The 12126-nt window shown below is 45.8% G+C and overlaps 1 long non-coding RNA gene across 1 annotated transcript in view; it reads left to right on the forward strand.

The window, feature by feature from the left end:
- The window catches only part of LOC131423448 (uncharacterized), a 91515-nt gene extending 89913 nt beyond the window's left edge, over positions 1 to 1602 (forward strand). Inside the window, exons 3-4 of the long non-coding RNA XR_009225049.1 lie at positions 1011 to 1146; positions 1517 to 1602. This is a non-coding gene — a long non-coding RNA (uncharacterized LOC131423448). The remainder of the gene's footprint in view (positions 1 to 1010; positions 1147 to 1516) is intronic.
- Positions 1603 to 12126: the final 10524 nt, after the last annotated feature.

Raw genomic sequence — 12126 nt, forward strand, 5'->3', positions numbered from 1 at the left:
GGAAGGAATGAGCACACGTGATTTCTAGAGACGGAAGACCCCTGAAAATCAGATTCAGAAAATGCAAAGGGAATATTTTTTTTCCATTGCTAATTTGTTTCAGAGCTATCTTAACAAGAGAGAAAAAAATAGAGTGCTATCTCCAGGAGAAAAAAAAATGAATGAAATGCAAATGAATTAATTAGAAACATCCTAAATTGCAAATCCTTCACATTCTATACCTATGCTCAAAACCCCGCGGAGGACCTGCAGACCCTCACAGGCTGGCTGTGAATCATCAGAGTGCGTGTCACAGGAAGAAAGGGAATAGATGCTGTCTTTCATAAAAATGTCCTTTTTTTAATCAAGTACATTTGCAAAACACAGTAGATTAAACAAAGTTCCAAGGATCATTGCTATCCATCCAACCCCCCTCCACCATGATGGGCTGCCTCATCACAGGCCCAAAGCTAACCTGCATGAAATGGAATCTCTAGAACTGTGAGTCAATATAAACCTTTTCACTATTTAAGCTAATTATCTCAGGTAGTTTGTTATAGTCATGGAAAGCTGACTTACTATGAAGGGAATAAGAAAATGTAGTCAGTGGAGTGGTCATGCAACTGGGGGAGTCCTGCTCATCTTGTTAGGACAGTTAGGCAGCCATCTCTGAGGCAGTCTTCCAAAGGTATTTTAGGAGGCACTCTTTGGGGAGACCTTGGCCCTACCAGTCCCTAATGTTAGAACAATAAAACTGCAGACCAGGAAATCAATGAAGCTCAGCTGAAGTCACGAGAATGGCTCAAGGTTGAACTAGAAATGAAATTTCAGCTCTCTGCTCTGTTTGGAATATGCACTGCCCGCCTATTTAATAACCACTCCTGGGATATTGACGATTTTATAAAGTTCGGCTCTTTAGAAAGTTCTGGAATTTTCCTATAGGGCGCAATAGATTTGGAATGTCCTGTAGGAATTTTTCATACATAGCCGACATGAATTTAATGAATAAAAAAATGCTCATACATCTGCAGATTTGGGTAGCAGCAAGAGATCCTGGAACCCATCCCCCATGGAGACCAAAGGGTGATCGCGAACTTCCTGAAAGAGGGGAGAGAGGGAACGAGAGAGAGAAGAAACTGGTGTCCCCACCCAAGGAAGACACTGAAGGTCAGAAATACTTAGAGCTGTTTTATGAGGTTTTTCTTTTTCTATATGGCGTGTGAGGTCACCTGCCATCTGTATCTGCTCCGTATTTTTCTAATGCCCTGAGAATAACCACAATTTCAAGAGCTCATCTGTGTGGACTCTGAAATGACCTCCCATGGCTTCAGGAGCACAGGCACCGTGGGGGACTGCCTCGGGTGATCTCCTCAACTTCTAGACGCTGATTCGGAAATTCATACTGAAGCAACCTCTCCCCTGAGCTCAGCCACCCCCTGAGGTCACCAAGGCAATGTCTAATACCATCCAATGACCCTCATTCTAGTCCAGACATACTGGCCTCCTTTGATATTTCCCCTATTTTATTTCCTCCCAGGTTCTGCCTGCCTGGATTCTAATGGTCAGATCTCAGCTCAGCTGTCACCACCTCAGAGATGGCTGCCTAACTGTCCTGACAAGGTGAGCAGGCCTCCCCCAATTGTGTGAACACCCCACTAACTACATTTTCTTATTCCCTTCATTGTATGTGTCGGTCAGCTTTCCATGACTGTAACAAACTGCCTGAGATAATTAGCCTATAAAGTAAAAAGGTTTATTTGGACTCACAGTTCTAGAAATTCCATTCCATGCCAGGTTAGCTTTGGGCCTATAATGAGGCAACCCATCATGGTTGTGGTGGTGGTGGGGGGGGGGAAGTTGGATGGAGCAAAAGTGTTCAACTCTTGGCCAGGAAGCAAAAGAGAGAGAAAGGAAGGGGCTCGGATCCCAAGGGCATGCCCCCTATGACATAAGGACCTCCAACCAGGCTCTGTCACTCAAAGTTCCATTACTTCTCAATAGTACCCTGCTGGGGAAACCCTTTAACAAATGAGCATTTGGGGACATTATAGCATCATGCATGTTATAATCTACACATTTTTGTTTATTTTATCATCTACTTGTTCCTCTTGTTTCTATTTGCATAGGGATTCTTGTTGTCCTTTTTCCTAAAGAGGACTTTTGGCACAGTAGGTCCTCAGTAAATTTACAAGTTTGGGAATGTAGCTCAGGTATAGAGCACAGCTGAGCACACACAAGGTCCTGGGTTTAGACTCCAGAATCAATCAATCTCAATCTCTCTCTCTCTCTCTCTCTCTCTCTCTCTCTCTCTCTCTCACACACACACACGCACACACACACACACATACACGCACACAGAGTCACACACACACAGAGTCACACAAAGCTCGTGTCTGCTTTCAAGCACAGATGGTCCCCGACTTAGGAGGGTTCATCTTAACAATTCTGGTCTTTCACAATGGAGCAAAACTTGTGTGCATTTGGTAGAAGCCACTGCTTGAACCTGACGTGTAGATCTCTCCTCAGGCCAGCGACACAGTAGATGTTCTATCAAGAGGCCAGGCCAGGGGGACTCAGCAGTGGCTTCAGTCAGTCCCACGACCTGCGGGGCGTCCTGTGGCTGAGCTGGCAGGTGGGCTAGGTTAGGTGTACGAAATGGATTCTTCCCTCACAGGATTTTGAGCTTCCAGTGGATTTCCCAAGAAGTATGCCCCCTGGCACACGGGGGAGCATCTGGAGGTGGGTGGATAGACATCACCCATTGCCTCAGGGGCTGGGAAGGTCATGAAAAGGAAACAGATCATCGTTAGCCAAGGTTTGGTCTTTTGTCTGGGGACTTCAGGGACCTTTGTTGCTAGTTTTGGTTTGTTTGTTTGTTTCATTCAAACTTCTCAATTTTAAAATTAGTCAAAATAGAACTTGAAATACTTGGGGCCTCGGAGGAGGTTCTAAATCGTGGGCTGAAACTCCAAACCTGTGAGCCAAAACAAACCTTTCTTCTTTTTCAGTTGACTACCTCAGTTATTTTGTTACAGCAATGGAAAGCTTTCTAACACATTGTCTTTCCCTTGCTAATATGCCCTTAAGTTTGCCCCCATCTTTTCATGGCTCTCAAGCTGATTTCTTTTTAGTACCATTGGCTGGAGGTACCACAGCTTATCTATTCACAGACTGGAGGAAGTTTTCATTGCTTCCAAGTTAGGATGATCACGAATATAATCACTGCCTTACGCACCCATGTGCGGGTGATTGTGTAGACTCAAGTTTGTTTCCTTTAGGTAAAGGAGTGCAGTTCCTGAATCATGGGATGGATTGTCCCATGATTCGTGTCAAATTGCCTTTCAAAGTGTCTGCCTATTTCGCCTTTCCACAGAGGAGGTTCCAGTTGCTCCACAGCTTTTCACCTTTTTCTAGCATCTAAAGTAACTCACCCGCCCTCTCCCAGTGACTTGGAGCAGGAACTCCCGGCTTGCAGGGCCTGCTCTCAGAATACCCGAGTCCTCCTCCCACTGTTCAGTGTCTGGCTAGTTTTCGGGGTTGGACCTGTCAAGGGGAAGTGGCTTCTCTCAGGGATCTGTCTGTGTAGACACCAGCCCCCCCACCCCCCCCACCCCGGGAGCCCTCTCTCCACATTTCAATTAGCAGAAGCCTGGTGTGAGCCACGGGTCTGAGGATCAGAAGTCCGTTCTCCTGCGGGGCCTGGATCTTTCCGGTTTCTACAAGATGGGTAAAATTCTGCTTCCGAATAAGGGAGCAAGTCGGGAAGAAGAGCACTCAAGGAGTCTGCCTAGATCTGAAACTGGTTTTCCCATGTAGGGTCTGTGTGACTTTGGACCACTTCCTTAACCTCTCTGAACGTCTTGTTTCTCTCGGGTCAGGTACCTAACTCACAGGGCGGCTGTAAGGATGGAAATAGCTAATGCACAGAAAGCAGTTAGAGCAGCCCCAGGACTCGAGGCGCGCTAGCTAGTGTGCTGCACTTCAGATCTCCGGGTCCAGACCCAAAAAATATAAGAAATAAAAAGTGCACATTGTGGGACATTACAGATTCTGTGACCACCATTATCAGTTCAAGGTGATAAAACCAGTTGAGAGGGGAGAATCGTGGTTGGATGGGTTTGCAGAAATGGCTGAATCTGTAGATGGAGAGGTTTTGCCCCATTTCAGGTTTTCAATGGGAAGAAGATACAGAAGGTCAGGGAAGTCCACTGTCCCCTCACAGCCTCTTCTGGTTTCTGGCTGCCTCCTGTGTTCCTCGGCTGGAGGCCAGCCTCTTTTCCATTCTCTACACTTTTTCCCTTGCTCATGCTGATCCTCTGACTTCCCCTTATAAAGATCCTTGGGACCAGCCAGGTCATTGTGAGTCATCGCCCATCTCAAGATACTTAATTTAAGGTCCTTTTGACACATAATGTACACATCCTCGGGACCCCACAGGGGTCCACACACCAGCTACATGAAGGGTGAGCAGTGTCTGGCCGGCCCCCTGGGCCATGCAGGCTTAACACCAACTGATAACTTGCTAAAAATGTAAATTCTTCAGCTCACCTTGGCCCCTGCAGGATGGGAAACCTCGGGGCAGGGGGTGGCTTGGCAATTGTTTGAGTCAGCTTTTTCGCTGCTGTGACTAAAAGACCCGACCAGAACAAGTGTAGAGGAGGAAAGGTTGATTTGGGGGCTCACCGTGTCAGAGGTCTCAGTCCATTGACAGCAGCCTCCATTCCTCAGGGCTCGAGGTGAGGCAGGACATCATGGCGGAAGAGTGTGGTGGACGGAAGCAGCTCACATGGTGATCAGGGAGCAGAGAGAGACTCCACTCTCCAGATACAAAATGCATACCCCAAAGCCACGTCCCCAGTGCCCACCTCCTCCAGCCCCACACCCATGACTTCAGGTACCACCCAGTGAATCCCATCAGGGGATTCATTCACGGACTGGGTTCAGGCTCTCATAACCCCATCATCTCTCCTCTGAACCTTCTTGCATTGTCTCACACGTGAGCTTCTGGGGGGACACCTCACCTCCAGACCATCAATGCAACCCTGTGTTCACAGGTGCTCTGTCTGGACAGCTGGGACGAAGGCCCATGTTGGAGAACCAGCAGCCTCGGGAAGATGTGAGGCGATCATTCTGTACTTCATTTGTTTATTCTTGTCCTTGTTCCAAGGGGGATGTAAGAGATGCACTTCCACAGCCAGTGTGTCACCAGATCTGTGACAGGATCCAGCTGGGAGCATACGGGAGGGCTGAGCCACAACCCTCCCCAGCTGTTCCTACCGTCCCCCGTGCCCCTGGCCCTCCTCCAGGGTCCTAGCAGCTCTGCCCAAAGCTGTGGAGAGTCAGCAGAAACCATATCAAAGCGATTGGGTCAAGGGTGTTAAGCAGCGATTTCCAAACCTATAAAATGCTAGGAGCCAAAGGGGGACCCCGAGAGCAGGTTTCCAAGAGCCTCATTTTACACAGGGCTCAGAGGCCCACGGAGGTCAGGCCCAAGGTCACCCGTGCACATGTGGAAGTCGGGATCAGCTGCCCAGATTGCGGATTTCACGCTTCTCAGGCAGACGGCACCAGGCCAAATAAATGTAGGAGCCCTTTCCAACCCCCTCATTAAGGGACCTCACCGAAAAAAGCAGGTGAGTGCACCCTGCTCTCCCTTGAATCCAGGTTCCACGAGGCAGGGAGAATCAGTTCACCAAAGGCGAGGGCTGAGCTATTAGCTTTCCTGCCAGGGCAGACTGAAATTGGGATTTATCTCAGGCGTGTCCAGAGCAAGAGTGGCCAGGAGAAATCTCTGCTGAGTTCTGAAAAGCAAGAATCTGCTGAAGGTCAAGAGGAGACTTTCAGAAACTGAGCTCTACGAGGGTGGGTAAGGTTTCTGAAGCCAGGTGGGCGGGTGGGTGGGGGGCCTGGGAAAGGGACTGCCGAGTTATAAAGTGAACCCAAGTCCATTCCAGAAATGTACAGACAGGAAAGGAAATCAACAAGAGAGCAGTCCACAGGGGCCAAGAGAATCAGTCCAAGGCTGGGCGGGGACTTCCTTTCCTCGACCTTGACCTTCCTTTCCTTTCCTGGAGAGGATGCCAATGGGGAAAGTTGATAGACTTTGAGAAATTCAAGGGAGCAGCCTCATCCCAAGTCAGACCACCTAAAGAGTTCTGCAAACTCAACTAATATGAATTTTGGTAGAGAAGGTTAGGGAATTTTTTATTATTTTTAAAAACAAAGTTGAGTGCTTTTAGAAATGCCTTTCTTTTCTTTTTTTTTTTTTCTGCTTTCCATTTCTCCTTCACTAACTAAGTGGAAAGAGACAGACAGACAGACAGACAGAGAGACCAAGAGATTCTAGGAGACAGATCACCCGCCTCCAGGCACTTTTTGTAAATATCAACAGCGCCACCTCGTGGCCAATGGATATTTGTGCACCTGGCCTCCCTCTCGCTGAAATAGACCGATATCATGATAATTCATTAGCCTGGAAGGTTCAATAACATATGAATTCTAATGCTCTGAATATTGACTATTCTGCCACGTGTTAATGAACAGGACAGTGGTTGTAAAATATTTATTATGAAATAAAGGGTGATTAAAAATATAGTAGATTTTTTTAAAAACCCTCTCCAGAATCATATGCATAAACATGAGTTTGCAAATTTGGAAGCTTCTGTGTGATTACAATTACGAAGGCTCTTGTTTTGCATTCAAACGGAAGTTGTTTCTCATCCTTCTCTACATCAGCTCCGGCTCCTTGCCTTCGGATTATTTATTGCAACCTCGTGGTACTTTGTCCCAGCTCCGACCCTATGCTTTCTTTTAGGATGTTGTAAATTCCATGAAATTGGGGATTGCCTTCGTGTTTCTCATTATCAGCATCGTTCCTGGCCTGAAGTAGACACTCCATAAATGTTTGGCAAAGGAATTTAACTGATGAAAATACTTAATGAGTTCCTAAGTTAAAAAGAAGCATTTATAGGAACATGTCAATTAGAACAATCTCTCGGCAGCGATCTGACATTTATTCAAGGAATTCAGTACAATTGTTTAAAATATAGATCCCGGGGTACTTTTAGAAGCTGTGCAGTTTCAGGTCATGCTTCTAAAAAGCAAGAGCGCTAGGGGAGGGCCCACAATGTCATCAGTCAAGGAGAAGCCTCTTATAAAGGCTGGGGTCTTCTGTAGGAATCGGGTACCTCTCAGAATCAATAGGCAACTCAGAGAACAGCTGGGCAGAGCATATTTTGATGTTTGCTAGATTTCGCACGTCAGTTTGATTTTGACATCGTGTAGATTTCGAGTTCAGTTGACTTCGTTCAATTTAGAGGGCACATGCTTATCAAGGGTAACGATATGTAAGTCTCTGCAACATAAAGTGCGAATTATTTCAGTAAAGCTCTCCTCATATTTAGGGAGAGGGATGTGCTCCAGCAGGATTTTCGTCCCACCCCAGGACTGACCCTTGCTGGAGATTTCAGTGAACCATGGAGAGAGCATGAAAGGGGGGATCCACCTGCTGAATTGCTTTTATTTGTGACTATAGGATCTAAAGGTTAATGGTATTTAAATCACCTAGAAGCAGAGCCCCTACTTCTACCTCCATAGATGCACAGGAGCCAAGAATCTGGTAACTGTGATATAAATGAACCACAGATCGTGCTTTGTAAAAGCTTGATGTAATACTTTCAGCCCTATAAGAACGAGGACTTTGTTTGATCAGCAGTGTGTCCCAAGTGCTACTGACACATGATATGTATGTATTGAGTAACTTGTAGGTGCACATGGTGGATGGATGAGTGGGTGGGTGGATGGGTGGATAGACGGAAGGGTGGGTGGATGGATGAGTAGGTGGATGGATGATGGATGGGTGGATGGATGGATAGATGGGTAGGTGGATGTATGGGTAGATAGATGGAAAGATTGTGGATGGATGGAAGGATGGGTGGATGGATGAGTAGTTGGATGGATAGAAGGATGGGTGGGTAGATAAATGAATAATGGATGGGTAGATGGATGGATGGGTGAATGGATGGGTGGGTGGATGAATGGTGGATGGATGGGTAGATGGATTAATGGTGGATGGATGAATGGGTTGGTGGATGGATGGGTGGGTAGATGGATGGATGAGTGAATGGATGGGTGTATGGAAGAATGGATGAGTGCATGAATGGGTAGATGGATGAATGGTGGTAGATGGATGGGTGGATGGATGAATGGCAGATGGATGGGTGGATGGGTAGATAGATGGGTTGGTGGATGGATAGATATGTAGATTCACAGACTTAAAAAGGGAGTAAACAGGAATAGATGGTAGAACTGCAGAGTAGCTAAGATCCAAAGATTCTTGGAAATTACTCTTGAATTTCTTATCCACCTGCCCACCCCCCCGCCCACACACACACACACACACACACACACACACACACCTGATTTTGTGTGACCTTTATTTAAATACCATCTCTCTTTGGCAACAGAATAAATTTGTCACTTGGGATTCAACATGATCCTTTTGCAAAATGGCAAACCATCTTGACATTTCATCTACAAACCTTTGAACAAATTCCTGTTCTCATCTGAAAAGATTCTTCCAAGTAGAATAGAGACTTGTATCCGTGATTTTTACAAAACAAAGAGCTGCTCCACAGAGAGACCAATGAGAGACGCCACAGGGAACCGAGAGGATCTTTTCTAGCTGTGGTCAGGGAGATGCCACATTGGTATCTTTGAAGATGGTGAAGACAGCCACGGAGCCAGGAGTGTGAGCCAGCCTGTAGAAGCGAGACCAGGAAATCTAACAGGCTCTACCGCAGAGTTTCCAGAAAAGAACACAGCCGACACTTTGTTTATAGCCCCGTGAGACCCACATTGGACTTGTGACTTCCAGAGCTATCAGATAATACATATCTATCATTCAAACTTACAGGCGTGTAGTAATTTGTCACGATAGAAGTAGAAAAACCCATGAACATGTCCTAAGAATATGGGAAATACTCGGGAGTCTGACACTTTTCACAGATAACTGCCTGGGAAAACCAGGACCATCGGAAAGAGGGTCCACAAGGGCCATTAGACTAGACCTCATGGTCATCAGGGTCCTCAAATTTCGACTTTTGACACCAGCCTTCAGGTAATGTGCATCCATTGTGTGCATGCGTATATACGTATGGGTGCCTATTTACAGTGTGTATATGCCTACGTACGGACACGTACATCGTCATATATATCCAGTGAGATTTTCTCAGCCTCCCTAGAGAAGCCATTGAGTGTCCTAAAAACGCAGTTGACAACCCATCACAAATGCCACTCATGCTAAGCTAGTTGTGGTGGTTAAGCCCAGGATAAATAGCACAAGGACCCTCTGTAGCTCTGGATCAGAAAGGTAATTGGTCTGGACTTAAGAAACTTGGGTGGATGAGTGGATGTATGGGTAGATAGATGGAAAGATTGTGGATGGATGGAAGGATGGGTGGATGGATGAGTAGGTGAATGGATGAATGAATGGTGGATGGATGGATGGAAGGATGGGTGGATGGATGAGTAGGTGAATGGATGGAAGGATGGGTGGGTAGATGAATGAATGGTGGATGGATGGATGGATGGAAGGATGGGTGGATGGATGAGTAGGTGAATGGATGAAGGATGGGTGGGTAGATGAATGAATGGTGGATGGATGGATGGATGGATGGGTGGATGGATGCATATGAATTACAGAGGACAAGGGGACCTTAACATCTCCCAGGCCTCCTCCATCATACTACAGATCCAGGCTCGGAGGGTCAATTACTGCTTCACAGCCACCCTTGAAGTATTCTTTTGAGCTACGGAAGTCCTTATCATCAAAAGGAAATCACAAATTTCCACTTGGTGAACATATGTCACCACGTCCCAGAATTTCTATTGCAGGAGCTTATTTCAAAAGTCAACTGATACATTACTTTTTCTGGCTCAGGACCAAACCAGGATGCTGATCATGATGTCAGACAGCATCAGGTGGAAGAGAAGGCCCAGGTGTATAAGGACAGACATATCCATCCACTAACCCATTCATCCATCCACCATTCATCCATCTACCCATCCATCCATCCTCCATGCATCCATCCACCCATCCATCCATCCATTGTTTGTCTACCCACCCATCCTTCCATTCATCCACCTACTCATCCATTCACTCATCCTTCTGTCCATCCACAATCTTTACAGAGCACTTAAGTCATGGTGGCTTGGTGGTACCCACGTCTCAAAATGGTAAACACAACCTCTGCTTTAGAGTGATCTAGAATCCATGTGGGCCTAAAGGATGTGGATAATTATGATATTACCTCTGCTTCATTGGATCAACTTTATTGGGCACCACCGAGTGTATTTGAGCTGAAAGATATATTAGGAACATCCAGGTTATCCCCAGAGTTATACGAATGGAAACAACCCAAGAGGTTAAGGGATCATACTAGTTGCAAAACCAATGTTTCAGTCCCTTTTATTGATTCATAGGTACTGGCTCTCTCTCCTCTGCTCTGTGGAACTTGGATGATGTCTTTTCAAGGAGATCTCCGAGGCCCTAGGAGACGTTTTTCAAATCTCAATCCCATGAACCACCGTGGCCCAACCTTCAATGTGAAAGGATGCTTCCTAGGCTCTGAGTTCATGTCCCCTGATGGAGGACTTGTCATCCCAACTCTTGGGTGAATGAGTAAAAGAAATTCCACCTCTAGGTCAAGAGTGCAACTTCTTCCAGGAGATTGGACCAGAAGGCTCTTTATTTAACAGAAACCTGATCTTCTTGTCATCCACAGCATTCATGAGTCACCATATTCAGCCTCAGATTTCTCATTTTTCCTCCTTCTGCCAAGTAATCCCATGCTAACAGGCTGTCAGCAATTATATAAATGAGTTGACATCAGATACAAACAATACCTGAAGGTATTCTTCAAATACTTCCAACTTCAGGACTTCACTGGGAAAATTGCTTAGGTCTTTGCTCCTGATTTCTCTACATTTGCCCCACGACGAAGAGACATGGTGAATGTCTATCTGTCAAGGGCTAGGGTTTTAGGAAAATTCACTTCACTGTGGATATGTAAGAGACAGAGGGACTTTGGATCTGGGACATCTGCATTCTATGAGGATACTTGATTTTTGTGCCTGTGCTCAGGTAAAACCTCACTCTAGCAAGGGACACCTAAGCAGAGTGGGGTTAAATGAGCACCGTACGTGAACTATCCAGTGGCCAAGATTGATAATGCCATAAAGTGTTCTGAAATTATGAGTCATAGAATGTAATGTTTCTTTGATGGTCCTGAGTGTACTTTGAGATGGTGTTAGTGCCTTGGAGTCATCCAAGAGAATATGATTTTCTGGTGGGTCAACAGGCAAAAGAAGTTCAGAATTAGAGAGACATCTTGGATCTTCCTGTTAAGGGTGGGGAACTGGGTTTTGCCTGATTGCCAACCACAATCCAGTGGTGTGGTTCTGGTGTGCTAGACTGAGAATTCTGAGACTCCATTTGGACTCGGTGGAAAAATATGGTGTAATTGATTAGTGATGTCTGTCATGGCCGGAGAAATAACCAATGGCTGGCAGGACAGTTATATGCCAGTTATTTATTCATTTATTCATTTAGGTACTGGAGATTGAACGCAGAGGCACTCAACCACTGAGCCACATCCCCAGGCCTATTTTGTATTTTATTTAGAGACAGGGTCTCACCGAGTTGCTTAGGGCCTCACTTTGGCTGAGGCTGGCTTTGAACTTGGGATCCTCCTGCCTCAGCCTCCCAGGCCACTGGGATGACAGGCGTGAGCCACCGCACCTGGCAAACTTTTTCCTTTTTCGTAACAAATACAACCTCTTCTGTTTTAAGGATGAGTAACCTCAGGTCAAGCAGAGTTAAAAAGGTCTTGCCCGAGTCAGTCTGTGATTCATCAATAATCAATAACTACAACGATCAATAACTTACAGAAAATAGGGAACCACATAGCCATTTCCTGAGTATCCAAAAACTATAGCAGGATAAAAAAAAACAGCTAGGCAAAAAATATATTTGGGATGGCAATAGGCTTTACCTAGGAAATGGGTGACAATTCACTGAATCGTTGAGAAGAATTTGAAGTCAATTTTCCTGTGAGGCGCCTCGGAGTTTAAACTATAATTATGGCT

This window comes from Marmota monax, unplaced genomic scaffold (assembly GCF_021218885.2).
Source record: "Marmota monax isolate L192 unplaced genomic scaffold, Marmota_monax_Labrador192_F-V1.1 WCK01_AAM20220418_F8-fsc00028, whole genome shotgun sequence".
NCBI lineage: Eukaryota > Metazoa > Chordata > Mammalia > Rodentia > Sciuridae > Marmota > Marmota monax.